Genomic DNA, 15,839 nt, shown 5'->3' on the forward strand with positions numbered 1-15,839 from the left:
TAATAAAATAGCGACAGAGAAACTGTGCCTTTTGCGGACGAAAAACACCTCCGAAATATTGAGTTTATGAATATTACACTTACAATATGTACTTTGTGAAATGTGTGTGTAAAATAATCAATTTTATAACATGTGGCTGTAGAGACAAACACGCTGCGTCGCCTTTCAGATATCTTACACGTTCGCATTCAACACTTTTCAAAACGTATTTATATTAAATCTAATGAATAATTATAAATTATGACATGAGAAAATTAGAAGTGTGCAAAAGAGCACAGTTCAGATATTGTTAATTAAAGCGGTTTTATACACCTTTCTGCCTTGTTTAAATTAACAAGCATTTTATTTGCCACTGTCAACACGTTTTGTGATTGATTTAATGATTTATTACAGAAACTTCTATGAAGCAGAGCTATTGTACTAAGCATCTCTATATATATAAATAAATATAGAGTAACTCACTACTCGGGTGATGCCATGCAAATCAAGTAAACAAGCTTCAGCTAGTTCAAAACGCTTCCGCAAGGGTACTTACTCGATCTAAAAAGTATGACCACATAAGCCCAATTCTGGCATCTTTACACTGGCTACCAGTTAAATATCGCATACAATTTAAAATATCACTAATCATCTACAAAGCTTTAAATGGCCTAGCACCCTCATATCTTAGAGAATTACTATCAGAATACAATCCATCACGCACACTACGGTCGCAAAATTCTGGTCTCTTGATTATCCCTAGACTATCAAAAGTGTCTAAAAGTGGAAGGTCATTTTCCTACTTAGCCCCTAAGCTCTGGAATGATTTACCAACCGATGTCCGAGAATCAGACACAGTCGATAATTTTAAATCTAGACTTAAAACTTTTCTCTTCAACAAAGCATTCGCATAATTTGTCTAGTAAAAGTACTTAACTCGAAATAGTTATCTGTACGGAACAAAGCACTCGCGGTCATAACACAGACCAACCAAATAAATAAATAAAAACCTTATCTTAACCTATAGTCGGATTGCGATTTTGGAACTTTCGTGTTCTTGTGAATAGTATGCCATACAAACCCGTTTGCCACTGAACCTGCATTAACGACGACAGTGGGGCTTCCAGCCTTAGTCAAACGGGTTGGCACGTATGGTTGGGTTGTGATTTTGGCGCTTTCTTTGTATTGGAAATAGTATGCCATACAGACCCGTTTGCCACTGAACCTGCATTAACGACGACAGTGGGGCTTTTGGCCTTATTCAAACGGGTTGGCACGTATGGTTTGGTTTTGATTTTTGCGCTTTCTTTCTATTGCGAATAGTATGCCATACAGACCCGTTTGCCACTGAACCTGCATTAACGACGACAGTGGGGCTTCCGGCCTTAGTCAAACGGGTTGGCACGTATGGTCGGGTTGCGATTTTGGCGCTTTCTTGTGTCTTGTGAATAGTATGCCATACAGACCCGTTTGCCACTGAACCTGCATTAACGACGACAGTGGGGCCTCCAGCCTTAGTCAAATGGGTTGACACGCATGGTCAGGTTGCGATGTTGGCGTTTTCTCGTGATCTTGTAAATAGTATGCAATATAGACCCGTTTGCCACTGAACCTGCATTAACGACGACAGTGGGGTTACAGGCCTTAGTCAAACGGGTCGACAGGTTTCATTTTCTCTTAAAAATCGGAAGGTGACCCTTAGTTACCATATATACCGTCGCAGTGGGCCCCCAATTTGCAAAATCCTCAACTGTGGATAAAACAATTATGCCTCAATAGTTAGTCTGTCTGAAACTAAGCTGATTAAACCACATCACTGTGTGACACTTGCATTACATGTGAACGGCCCCTACGCTAATATGATTTTGTTTTCTCTCCCTGTCTCGTCCCTGGGTCCCATTGACCCTGAGGACAATGGGACAAACAGACCCAGTTCCGGTAGATGTGAAAGTCAGCACACCTCTGATCTACTGGTCGTCCTTCAATGTGATGCTCAGCTGATGCCTGACCAACGACCACCGGCAGGACCCGCTTAATATCCGCTTAATCTCTGCTTAATCTCCGCTTAACCCCCTGGGGTCCAAAAACGCGGGGCCGCGTTTTGACGCATTTTTTCCTGTTTCCTGTGACATCCACTTAAAATACTCCGTCATTCATAATCATACACATACATGTAATACATCATTCGAAACTGTGAAGTCTCTACTTTAATGTGAGTGCCTTCATAATAACAACAAAACTGTCTGCTTTTGGCAAATAAAGAAAATAAACAGGGAGTGCATTTCGACATCTCTGTCTCCTTGACCATTTTCCTCAAACACGTTTCAAACATGAACTGATAACTCCGCCAATACTTGTCACACGAACATGATACATATGTCTAAAGAAAGCCTGAAATGTCTACTTTTACATGATGTAATTAAAATCTGAAGAACTCATTGTCTGTTTGTGTAATCGACATGTAAGTAAAGAGAGGTACAGTTTTTCTGGCTCGACCTCATTAGCGCTAATGTAATCCCACCTTCCCTTGTGTGCGCCATTCATATGGAAATTACCTGATGCGGGCTATGCAAACAAGATCAACGCCCACAAACAATGCTTTAAGAAGCAGCGAGTTTTGACAGTTTCATCCACTTATCAACGCGTTTGGAAGATGACACGCTTTACAGGTGAGGAAGCTCTATGCTCCTGGACAGCGAGGAAGAAGAGTTCACTGTTTCTTCAGACGAAGAGCAGGACTCCGACGATGAACGTTTGTATTTTGAAGAGCGACTTGATCCAGCTGAGGATATAATTTCTGAAGAGTAAGTTTTACCTACATTTGTTGAAATGTTGTGTAACTTTTATATACTGTATACTGACTGTTTGCAAGCAGATATTCATAATGACTTTATAAAAAACACTGCATGAAAAGAGGTGTATCCGTACTAGGAAACTCCTGTAAACACCACTGATTTTCGGAAGTATCTACTAGTTCCACTGAAGGTAAACTACTAATTCCACCAAGTTAGGAAACTCCCGTAATGATACCAATTCGGATGTATCTTGCTGAGGGGATATCCCCGTGGAATAAGCAGCCATTTGTTGCCATGGCAAGTAATCCCATTGAAGATTTTGGCAGGGGCCACTTTCACACCTACAGAGGTACTGGAATTTCACACCTTTGCACAATTCTAGTGTCCCCATTGGTCTTTAATCTCAACACTGATTGGTTGCTTTTAAAACCCCCTCCCAAAACTCTGACAACTATTGGGACACAACTTTGAAACTTTCCAGTTGAGATGATTTGATTGGTTACACTTTGTTTTAAGCCAAACCCAAGCCCTCATAGCTTAGTGACTTGATTGGTTATTTGCCTGCTATGCAGATAGACTACAACCCCCCCCCCCACTTTATACTACTATACATCCCCAAAACCCTAAAAAAAAAAAAAAACTTGAATTGAGTTTGAAATGTTTATTTAATAAAAAAACTGAACAATCCACAATTGTCACAATCACAAAATAATATAATACACAAATATTAAAAGCTGCATATATAAACAATACAATTTAAACTCATAAATATACAGACAGAGAAAGCAATATTAGAGTAAAATAAAACAAAATAAAAGCAACAATGAAAACTACATTCAAAGCAGTACAATGTAATGTAGCAGTGGCGGCTCGTGACTGCTCATCCGAGGGTTGCAAATTCAAAATAAGTGTTCAGAGTGTCATGTGTGTTGCTTGTGTTTTTAAAATATGTGTTTGTTGCTTCATGTAAACCACGTGCATCACGTGTTTAGTCAAAACACATGATGCACATACACGCAGAACACATATTTTGAAATTGGGAACCACACAAATGACGGGCACATGTTGTGACAAACTTCGCATCGAGTGCTCACAAAAAAAAAGAAGTCACCAGCTTGCCACTGTAATGTAGTAAATATCTAAATAAAATGAACAACAACTATATTGATCTTGCTCTTAAGAAATCAGTCCTACACTGCATAAAATGACCCTCTTACATAGTATTTTTGCCTTGTTTTCAGTAGAAATATTATTTAAATCAAAATGCCTTCTCCTGAGGAACAAAATGACCCAAGAGAATAAGTCTAGTTTTAGACAAAATAAATAAATAAAATACACACACACACATTAAGTGAATTTGAGCTTAAAACAAGCAAAAATATCTGCCAATAGTGTGAGAAAAAAATCTTAAGTTTTCTTTTTTCTTAAAAACTTAAAACACAATTTTCTCACCCCATTGTTAGATTTTTTTTTTAACCACAAATTATCTTAAATTGTATATTTTTGTCTAAAAACTAGACATATTTTCCAAGGTAATTTTGCTCATCAAGAAAATACATCCTGATTCAAGAATATTTAGTTTTTCTACGGAAAACAAGATAAAAAGTGTTAGAAAGTGATTTTCTGCTGTGTAGAATCAATCACAGAGCTGTCTTGGAATTATTCAAACATTTCTCACTGTAACACTAATTTCTCACATTTAAGAAAACCGGTTGCATCAAACCATTCAAGTTTCAAAACACATAGACTTGAGTACTGTGAACTTAAACAAACTGAGTCACATGCAGTTAAGCACCTACACTCAAGTTCACACTACCTAAATATAAGTGCACAATTGCACAAGACTTAAGTTCACAGTACTCAAATGTATGTTCTCCAAAACCTAATGGTTCAAGGCAACCGATTTCCTTAAATGGTTTGAGTTAAAGGAATAGTCTACCCTTTTGCCACACCAAACCATGTCACCACCTCAACCCAGACGAACCAACACATTCCCATCCTTTCTCAATGCGTGCACTGTACACCGCGTTGTAAATGTGTTGGCATTTGGCCTGGCCCCATTCATTCCTATGGTACCAAAAAAAAGTTTTATTTTGTGGGACCATACTTACTGGTATAACTCCTCATGTAACAGTCTTTAAATAGGGAAAACACGGAAGTGTTTGGTGGCTTCCCTGTTTGGTACCATAGGAATGAATGGGGCTAGGCTAAATGCCAAAACATTCACGACGCGCCGCACGGTGCACGCACCGAAAAAAGATAGACATGCACCAACTCGTCCAAGTTGAGGCAACAACACAGTTCAATATGGCAAAAGGGTAGACCATTCCCTTAAGTTAACTGTTAGGTTTTACATTGTAAAGCATATACTTGTCAGCAAAGGTAACGTTGATGCACCCTCATCTGGACAGACATCTCTTTGGAGCCCTTTGCAAATATAAAAGTACATAAGTGTCTGGCATAATACTAATACACATATACATATACAGATACACACACACACACACACACGACAAATCAAATGACATAAAGTTGTACATTTTAGAAAGTTTACATTAAACTGTACAAAGATACAACAATATATGATCAAAGAACTTCATAATGTACATCTTACTTGATATTCTGTGTTGATGTCCTCAGAGTCTCTGTGTTCAGGGTTCTTGCAGGTTTCAGCAAGTTAAATTTAAGACCTTTTTAAGACCTTTTAAGACCATTATGAGTAAAATTTAAGACCAACACGACACATTACTAGAAGCATTCAAATGATCTCAGATATTCCTAAAACGTTCTATTTTTATTGATTCAGTTATAGAAAAATATAAAATGAACGCAGTTTTAAAACAGATAATCAAAATACATGGAAATACATTATGCTTAACTCTATTAGACCGCGAGTGTTGGCGCCGACAAATTTTACCCATAGCCCTTGAGGAAGAGACTTCTGACAATGGAAGCCCAAAAATGGCTCATAGTGAGCCATTGATATACATTGAGTTAGAGGCAAAGAGCTGTGATTTTTCTTAATTAATAGTCAAGAAATGCATTGATTTACAATATTTATACATCACACTAAAATGTGTAAGTAGTATTTTTATAAAATTCTATCAACAATGTTTTTTGACAAATAAAATTCACTAATATTAGATCAGTTAGTATGGTCAGCTGCTGGTTTGTGCCTAGTTTTACACTGCCTCATACAACTTTAAAGCTTTAAATTGCATCACACTCTGTAGTACGTAAGCTTATTGGGGAGGTTTCCCAGACTGGGATAAGAGCTTTCCAACTTGAAAACAATTTGCACTGACATATCTTAAAATACATCAAAATGCACACAAGTAATGGTTTTAGTAAGGCATGTTTATTCAAACTAGTTATATATGTCATAATTAAACTAAGACCTAGTCCTGGTTTAAGCTAATACCTGCCCGGGAAACCACCCCATAATGTTTAATGTACAACTGACTGTGTGCTGTGTATATATCTTGTGCCTGTTTATAAATATACAAAGAACAAAAGATCACTTTCAATTATTATTAATCCCTAAAAGCATTAATATATGCATTTTATTAATACAAGTTTTTAATAAATTAATGTATTGCATTTAATTGAATACAGAATCACAGAGCCAAAAAAACACTCCACCCATACGTTTTATGCATAAATATGCACTATATACTGCCATCAGGTTTAATAGCCTCTCTAATTACACAATAACGGATGAATCTGCATTAAGAAAATGAAATTTACCTTTAAAAGGCTGTTTGATATGTGCTGCTAACGTTATCCACTAAGACCGTTTCTCAATCCGAAGGCTGTAGCCTCCGAAGGGTCGCATTTCTTATTTCAGAAATGGTCTTATTTCAGAATATTAACAGTAAAATTAAATTTAAAATATTGATTATTATTCTTAGTTAATCTTCAATTGTTGTAATAAGATTATGACTTGCGAATGTAATGCTCAGTTAACTTAAATAAACCAGGCGATGCCGTATGCAGCAGCCTGCCTATGCGAAAGGGCTCTGATCTACCGCTGTTCATTTAACCGTAACTCCTGAAGCATTTGCGCAATCAAAACGTTTGAATTGTTCCTAAAAGACAATTGCACTTTTTTGAAATATATGGTTTATTACGGTACTTTCTTGCTTTCCGTCTGTCAATCGCTGCTGTTTGTGGAGAGCTGAAGGGAAAGCGCGTTAGGTTCAAGTGCATCGCAGCAAAGAGCAATATTAAAGTCTAAAATATAAAACTGTGTAACACTAAAGTTGACACGCTGTTGGTGGCTCGTGACTCGACGGCCCGACTGTTTAAGTTGATTTTCAATAAAGCAGCATTGATTTTTGTTCGCTTCTGTGTCCTCTATGTTTCAGAACCTGGCAAATGCTCAGGTAAGCTACGGGCTTATAAATTACCCCGAAAAAGATTTTTGCTTATACAGAACTAAGTTTAAGGATTGTTTCTCGCCAAACCCACAGTAAACAGTCAGATCACAACACCTGCAATATAGCTTATGGCACGATTTGCGTGGATTATGACAAAGGGCGGAACGTTTCTTTTTAGAGACCCACCATCATACACTTTCTGCCTCCGCCACTGATTAAGTTAGTTCTTCAGCGTTTTAAATTACTATTTTATATTCTGCGGACAACGCTTTTTGGGAATGAAAAGAGGTAAGAAATTTAAGACTTGGGTAAATTAAATTTAAGACCTGGGATAAAAATCTGGGTGTTTTTAAGACTTTTTAAGGCCTTAAATTTAACATTCTGAATTTTAGACTTTTTAAGACTTTTTAAGACCCCGCGGGAACCCTGTGTGTTGTTCTGCAGCTTCATTACAGTAGGCTACTTCAATATAGTTGTCTATCAAACACAGAATAAAAATAGAGTCACATACATCATAACACCTCTATTTACTATTTAACCTATTTGATTTAATAATTTCATTATTAAACTTACATCATTTTGGCCAGATTGCATTGACATCAATTTCTTCAGTGTCTGGATAAGTCTGATGTTTTAGCTTCCACTGTTACTTCATTATATTTCTCTGTCAAACACAGAATTAAAAATCAAAATCACATACATCATAACACATCTGTTTACTATTTAACCTGTTTGATTTTTAAAATTGAATGAATAAACTTACATCATCTTTCCCCAGAAACCTCTTCAGCATCCACAAAGTTGACCACAGTGTACATGACCTCTGTAAACACAAACATGGATAGACTTCATATTTAAAGAGATGAAGAACAGCAAACATATAACGTTAAAATATATTATGACTCCAAGCTTCTTTACAATTAGCATCTAGGTTCTCTCAAAGTGAAGCTGGCTTTGTTACAAATCAATATAAAGCTATTAAAACCGTCTTGAAAAATAAGCAGCATCTACCAGAACTAAAGCAATGAGCTTTTAAACAACAAAAGATCGTCTATGTATCATTTAAAATAGCAGAGAGACAATTGCTAGCTGCTAACATTTCCAACACACAAGTTACTGTTGTTTTGTTTGTTTTAAGCAAAGAACGTCTCATCTTGGCATCTTTAAAGTTTTGTTTTTAAAAATGTAAACATCGAATTGCTTCTTTTAACAGCCCGGTTTGAATGTTACTTCGCGTATTTTTAACCTCATGTTTACCGCTGTGTACCATGTATACCCTTAATGTTTTACTGTTTGTGCTTTAAATTCAAACAGTTCTAGTATAAAGACAAAAACAAATCATAGTAAATAACATAATATGAACAAATAGGCATCCGATCAGCGCGACGCAGACAAACTAATTAAATCAAACTTACCTTACTGTTGATGAGCCAACAAACAAAGACAGCGAGTAGTCCAGGCTGTAACGGTTCGCGATTTTGAATTTCCCCGTCAAGCCCTATAGGTCAAGCAGTCGCACCTGAAGGGTGGGGCAGATGAGTGGGTGCAGGTGCATTCTGGGAAATGTAGTCCTTTTCTTTGGCGTTGTCACTGCTGTAGCATATGCTGCTGTAGATGTAAACTACGATTTTCAAGATTGGATGCACTACAATCATTCCAGCCCAAGTTTGATTGATCCTCTGCTGTCTGCTCGCACTTTATTATATACTTTTATATAATCCGCGTTTTCACACTATGCATTGTTCTTTATACTTGGTCATTAATAAAAAATAAAAAATATATCTATAAAGTTTATAACGTTGACAAAACATGTTTAGTTGACAAACATGTTAACAGTTATTTTGAATGATGCTCAGATTTTCTTAAATATAAAATCTTTGTGAATCAGCACTTGATGAAATACGAACTTTTTAAACATGCCTCAGGAATTATCTTTGGGTTTAGTGGATTAACTGCTCATCATTGGAAACATTGAACGTATACCTAAATGAATTCTTACTTAAATATAAGTAAATATAAACTAATGCTGAGTTAAGACATGTAACTTACTGAACTTACTTAATTACAACATGAACTCAAATTAATTTATTGTAAATGAATGCATTAACTAACAATGAAAAACATGTCATGTGAATGATGACTCTTCATTAGTTTATGATAGTATATGCCTTAACTCAGCATTAGTTCATGTTAAAGTAAAAATACATGTATGTCTTTTATCAATGTGATATATGGACCCTTATTATATTATAAAGTCCCCATCTCTTTTATTTAAATTGATTGATTGAAGACAAACATTATAATACAGGGCTCAAAATTAACTTTTTTATTTGGTAGCACTGGCGCTCCCAACTTTAAAGAGTTAGGAGCACCAGCAAAAATTTAGGCGCATCCATCCAAAAATTTATCAGCACCACAACTACAATGTAAATAAAACACCACCACCGGGCTTTACACGTCCTATGGCCAGCATTTAAAAGTTGGTCTTCTATTTTATTTTTTGCTGCATAAATTCCTAAATTAATACCCAAATGCTGCTGAAATAGTATAGCAGCAATAATAATTTAACAATTACAGGTAACATGATTAAGATTACATAGAAAATCTAGCACACACGTAAAACACTGATTAATTGTGACATTACAAAAGTCTGCATTACCAGGATGCTTTTACTACTAAATAGGCAATGTTTTAAAAAATACAACAAAAACATACCATCAGCATTGTCGTATTCCACAGCAACATGGAACACAAGGATATTTGTCGAATGTCCATTCACCAGCGCATGCGCACATACACCATCAAACACACTTTGACAGACAGCTCGGTGTCTCCATCAATAATAAACACATTTGTCATGACACGTCTTGTGTTTTTGGCACTTTCGCCATGTTTAAGCAAGGTACGTCTGGCGCTTAAAATGTTTTGATTCCGCCATTAACGCCATTTTACAGGATTTACAGTAAACACAGTAAGTTACATTTTCATAGCGGAGACACTCGAAATCTTTAAGCCACTCTCTCTGAAAGGTTTAACGTCAACTCGTATTTTCCGGTGGTGGAGTTACATTTGGATCCGGATCGTCGTCAAAAAATACAGTAATAACCTTGGCTGTAATCGGCTCGCTCTCGTCATGCTCGCGACGCGTTCGTCTTTTCACATTTCCGCGCTTCACGGGGCAACAAGGAATGACTGACGCTCATATTAGCCAATCTGCGGTCTTCATTAAACGCAAGAACTTAATGGTGAAATTTGATTGGTTATGTATCGTTGGAGAGAACACTGAACCTGGGACAGCGCCAGCACGCAGGATCACAATCAACTCGCGTCACAACAAAATGGGCAGTCGCACAAATGCTCCCAAATATATTTTAAGGTCGCACAGATTAAATTTCGGTCGCATATGCGACCAAAATGGTCGCAATTTCGAGCCCTGTAATATGTGGACTGACTTTGTACAAGCATGCATTATTATATGCTAAAAGTTACCTCCTCAGATAGACTACACATTGATTGGGGCCCGAACATTTTCCTTACAAGGGCCAAACCTGACTGAGGGCCGTGGGCCAAAAGTAAATGTTGTTGTGTTATATTAAAATTAAAGTTGCTCTGATAACCCCTAATTTATAATTTTCTAATATTTTAAAAATAAATAAGCAAACATTACTCTGTTTATGCATAACTAATGCAGTTTTATTTTCCAAGGCTTTTTGTAAAAAAAAAGAAATCATTTTGCCAATCAATTTTAAATATCCTTTTCTCTTTGTGCCACTGTCAAAACCTCTTCATTTTTAGCCTGTAGTACCCGAGTTCATTTAGTTTTGTGATGCATTTTATACACCTTCAAGTATGCATGAAACATAAAAAATTCACTTTAATCCCTTGCATTTAATATTAATTTACATTTTTGTAATGTAAAAATACAACAAAAAATGATACATTTTAGAAAATGTTAAATTAAAAATATGAACATCTGTGTCAATGACTTTTATTGTTTTTCCTTATCTCACGTGGCATGATGGGCCAAATTAAAGATCTATTGTGGGCCAACTTTGGGCACCTCTGGATTAGAAGTACAGTAGCTGACAGGTTTCTGCAGATATGTTTACCCAAATTTGTCAGTCAGTATCACCGAACATGTTTTGCATTCACATGTGAAAGACTGTCTTTTAGATTATGGACCTGTCTATTGATATTTTTGTTTCTATTTTAAAAGATTTAATTAAATGTTAGGGTAGAATTATAATAACAATAGAAACAGTGAACTTCAAATCATGAGACATCAGCAAAATCAAGCAGCTTTACATTTCACTGACTAATTTATCAACATCCTAGCTAGCAAAAATGTTTTACATGATGTCATTTGAACGGCTTCTTTTAAACTATGTATGCAGCATTGAGAGAAACGTGCACAATATTCTGACCTAGGGCAGTTGGAGACATGTTTTCAAAGTGTTGGAAATATATATTCTGAAATAACATTTGCTGCATTTCTCTTGAGTCAGAGACATAATTTTCACACATTAAAGTTGTAATTGTGTCCATTGAATATTAGTTATTTTGAATGATGCTAAGTTTCTTAAATAGACTAATTAAATTATATTAATAATGAACGTATTTAGAAAACAGTTTTTATGTACCACAATACTGTATGTGCTGTCTTAAAGAGACATGGTTAACCCCCCACCCCACCCCACTCAGCTCTGAAAACAAAGAAGACACCTCTACCTGTGTGTCATTAACATATAAAAAGCCCTTCACACCTCACACCCACCTCTCCTCACAGGATTCCTGGAAACTTCCACCAGTTCCTATATACATCCACAAACGTAAAGTTTTTGGATGTTTCACAAGTTTACTTTGGTGTATTACCTTTCCAAGCACTCTGCCTCAAAAATCTGGCAAACCTAAAGTTTAGCAGGGATTTCCCATCCCGTATTTGTCCGTATACAGCTCTTTTCATGCAGTGAAACGTCTCGTAATTGGCAATTTGTATTAACATTAAAATTATAGTTCTTACATTAAACCGTATGCTGATAAGTGTAATGTGAATGTTATAAAGCAATATCACTACTATAACTATAGTGTCCATGCCGACTTATCAATAAGCCTTCTTTATTTGCTCGGGTGTAACATTGTGCTGTAAATGAGCCCGAAGATATGTCATGCGTTAAACAGTATGATTGTATGGTGTAAATATTCAATATGTCATAAAACAATATCACTATTCAGAATATATTTTGACTAGTGTGTTTATGCCTCAACAAGTCTTGTTTACGCGACTATCTGTTCGGGTGTAAATGTATCGATGTAGTATCGATGTGCTGTAAATGTGTCCGGAGATATGTAATGTGTTAATGTTTAGCCATAAATATGTCCGGGAATGGCCCGTTAACAAAGATATACCGCATCTATGTACCCAATTATCTTATCTCAACTATGCTTTACCGCCTTAGTATTGCTTTATAAGTTTGTTACTGTGGAGAATACATTATATTAATTATTAAAAACTATTGTAGGAATGTGGCAGCATCACTCTCCTCTTCAGCGGGCATTTGCAGAAATGCGACGGACATTCATACGGGGTAAGTCACATTTGCGGGCTTTTCTGTTTTATTAGTAGACTTTTACTGATGTTTTGCGTAGTAATTTGGAAAATACAAGATGTATATATATAAACATATCTGTATTTTCCGAAAATACATGATACAAATAATGTTTTTAATTTTTTTTTAGTAACGTGGCTTCATCATCATTTACTCGCACGGGGGCATGCAGAAACGAACCCGAAATAAATAAAGTGATACAATTTATATATAAATATTTTTTAAGGTAAAATGTAAGGCAAAATTTGTTTAATTATTCCTCATAACATTTTTATGCCACGATCTACAGAACATCACACAAAAAAACATTTTGAGAACTAAACCTAAAAAATAACAAAGGTGATCCTGCCTTGGAAACCCCGGCTACAATTTAGTATTTTTATTTAATTCGGAGATTAAGCGCGTCAAAGCCATGACCAAAAAAAGACAAATGACAAATAATTTGTGATTGTTACTGTAAATGATAAAAACTATAAGCTATAATGTATACAATTCATTAAACGTTAATTTATAACAAGAAAAACACTGAAATTAATGATTTTATAGACACTCCGCGTTATTGTTTAGCACAAAAATACCTCCTTGCTTGCTTTGACTTTGATCATCTCTGTATTCACTTTAGATACAGAAAGACCTGATGATATTATTTATTTCAGGAATCTCTTAGCTATCATTTGAAAGTGAACACCGACCATAATAGATAACCACTCGGTTTTAAATACATTTTAAAACTTATGCCCGCCGCAAAACATCCGTTTTGTAATGTTTAGTTTGATGAAATTCTAAATATGAGACGCAGAGCACCTATAGCACGTTCGGCAAAATTGCATGCGCAAACATGGCCAGAACGCAATAGCGCAACATCGATAGAACGAAAAACAATCCAAAATGTACAGACTTAAATTATATCAGAATTTACGTTTATAATAAATACATTTTTTAAATCAAATAAGGTCAGAAGTAACAACGTGCAGAACAAATGTGCAAAATGCCTCAAGTGCACGGAAACAAAACACAAGCCAAATAGATAAATCAGATAAACCAGAGTGATTTATAAATAAAATAAAGAAATTAATAAAAAAACGAAAGTATTGCCAGAATTGCCAGCTTCGTCTTTTAAATGTAGAAACAAAGAGGCAATGGTTTATTAACATAGGAACCTCTTTTTGGACGTGTAGCCCTGTCACAGGGATTGTTGGATTTATTAACGCATTTTAAAAATATTTATTGAAAGCTGCTACATCACATATTATTGGCAGCATTATAATAATATGCTGTATATCAATATATTGGGAGAAAGCTGTTATGTGCGAAATCAGATAATGTGTGCACCCATATACTGCCAAAATTGAATGATCCTCATTTCATAACACATCTGCAACGATTCGACTGTGAGATTGGTAGTCGAATCTTCAACTATTCGGGGTCACCGCTATTAATTATTAAAAAAAGTTCTCAATATTAGTAATACTGATGTGTTGCTTTGTACTTTGAAAATACATGATATTAATTAAGATATGTTTTCAGGAATGTGTCTGCAACACCAACTTCGTCTGGTACTCGCACGTTTTGAACAATGGCACGACAACATTTAACTCCATTCCCAAAGAGTTAGTGTGTGATGGTTTACAAATGTATACCTTATTTTTTATATTTGGAAGTATTTTTAGATGCACACCAAACTTTCACAGCTGACATTTAGAATCATTTTCTTTTAATTAGAGCCATATTGTACTGGTCATATAGAATATTGTTACATGTATACATATTGTTACTTTATTATTTATAATTACAATTAAGCTTCTTTATTTATAATTACAATAAAGCTTCTTAAATCTATTGTATTGTTCATGTTGTTAGCATTTTTTGCAACCCTGTAAGACTTTTATTTTACTAAAAAGGCCTTTTGTACTTTATTTTAACCTATTTTTTTTAACTACAAGCAAAAGTTTTTCTCTTTAAGTCTCAAGCAAAAGTTTTTCTCCCCAAAGTCACAGTTCTTTTGTCCCAACATTCCTCACTGAGCCATTAGGGGGTTGGGTCTCCTCAGGTGTAAAACACATCAATATTCATGACCATTGACCCTCCCATGCATATTGCCTTTACACAGCAAAAAGTGTCTTACAAAAGTTAAATCAATGTATTTTTTCACGTGAATGAGTGGGTTAAATGGTTTTTACATCTTTTTGTAGCAAATTCTCTACTCTACAAGAGTAGATAACTTTTTTGCTTGTTAACAAATGTTTAGGATGTGTTCCTTGGCCTTATTTCAGCAACTTTTTGTTTTCTTTTTTTTACTAACCACGCATAAACATCATTTACTTAAAAATACAAACATGTACATACATTTATCTTAAATATTATTATAGCACAGTTTGTGCTGAATACAGTGTTATGTGATATTAGCCATTAATGTGTTTTAAAGCAACTGAAAAAAGACCAAATGTGAGAGCATCTCAGAACCTCTGACTGTGTCCAAAAAGGGTCCGACCCCAGAGGGTTAAGCTCCTTATCCGTTTATATGTGTGTATATACATGTATATCTCCCAAGGGTTTTTCCCTCCTAGGACTTTTATTTTTATTTCCTCGGCGAAACAACCCGGGGTTTTTGTTTTTTTTCTCCTAGGGGTTTTTTTACCCCGGGGAGGTAGCCTGCTTTGGCTTAACTTAGCTTCTTCTTCTAGACGTTACATTAGTAATATGCTCGCTCATAATGTTGCGTCATAGCCGCAGCAAATTTGACTGCTTATGCTATTGTGTATTATGCTATGCTTTCTGTCGTTTTTCTGTGCTTTTACTGCTTCTATTAATGTAAAGCTGCTTTGAAACAATTGAGTATTGTGAAAAGCGCTATATAAATAAAATTGAATTGAATTGAAAATTGAATTTAAATCACTAGAAGAGTTCAGTGGGGCTAGCAGGTCGTTGGCTACAACACAGGCAAAGCAGCAACGATGCACATCCAGTATAAAGATCACTAGTAGGGCTGGGCGATATGGAGTGAAAATTATATCTCGATATATTTTTCCTGTATCTCGGTGGACAATATATATCTTGATGCGTGAAAAATACCCTCCCCC

At 35.6% G+C, this 15,839-nt stretch overlaps 2 long non-coding RNA genes across 2 annotated transcripts; both read right to left on the bottom strand.

The window, feature by feature from the left end:
• Positions 1 to 4,878: 4,878 nt before the first annotated feature.
• Positions 4,879 to 5,426, bottom strand: LOC129416158 (uncharacterized). Its single transcript, XR_012372411.1, has 2 exons — positions 5,389 to 5,426; positions 4,879 to 5,201 (listed from the first exon to the last, which is right to left on the bottom strand). It is a non-coding gene; the product is annotated as an uncharacterized lncRNA (long non-coding RNA).
• A 131-nt stretch (positions 5,427 to 5,557) lies between these two features.
• On the bottom strand, positions 5,558 to 10,226 carry LOC129434394 (uncharacterized). Its single transcript, XR_012372410.1, has 4 exons — positions 8,569 to 10,226; positions 7,917 to 7,976; positions 7,727 to 7,817; positions 5,558 to 7,630 (listed from the first exon to the last, which is right to left on the bottom strand). It is a non-coding gene; the product is annotated as an uncharacterized lncRNA (long non-coding RNA).
• Between the last annotated feature and the right edge of the window lie 5,613 nt (positions 10,227 to 15,839).

The sequence above is a fragment of the Misgurnus anguillicaudatus genome, chromosome 12 (assembly GCF_027580225.2).
Source record: "Misgurnus anguillicaudatus chromosome 12, ASM2758022v2, whole genome shotgun sequence".
NCBI classification, from domain to species: domain Eukaryota; kingdom Metazoa; phylum Chordata; class Actinopteri; order Cypriniformes; family Cobitidae; genus Misgurnus; species Misgurnus anguillicaudatus.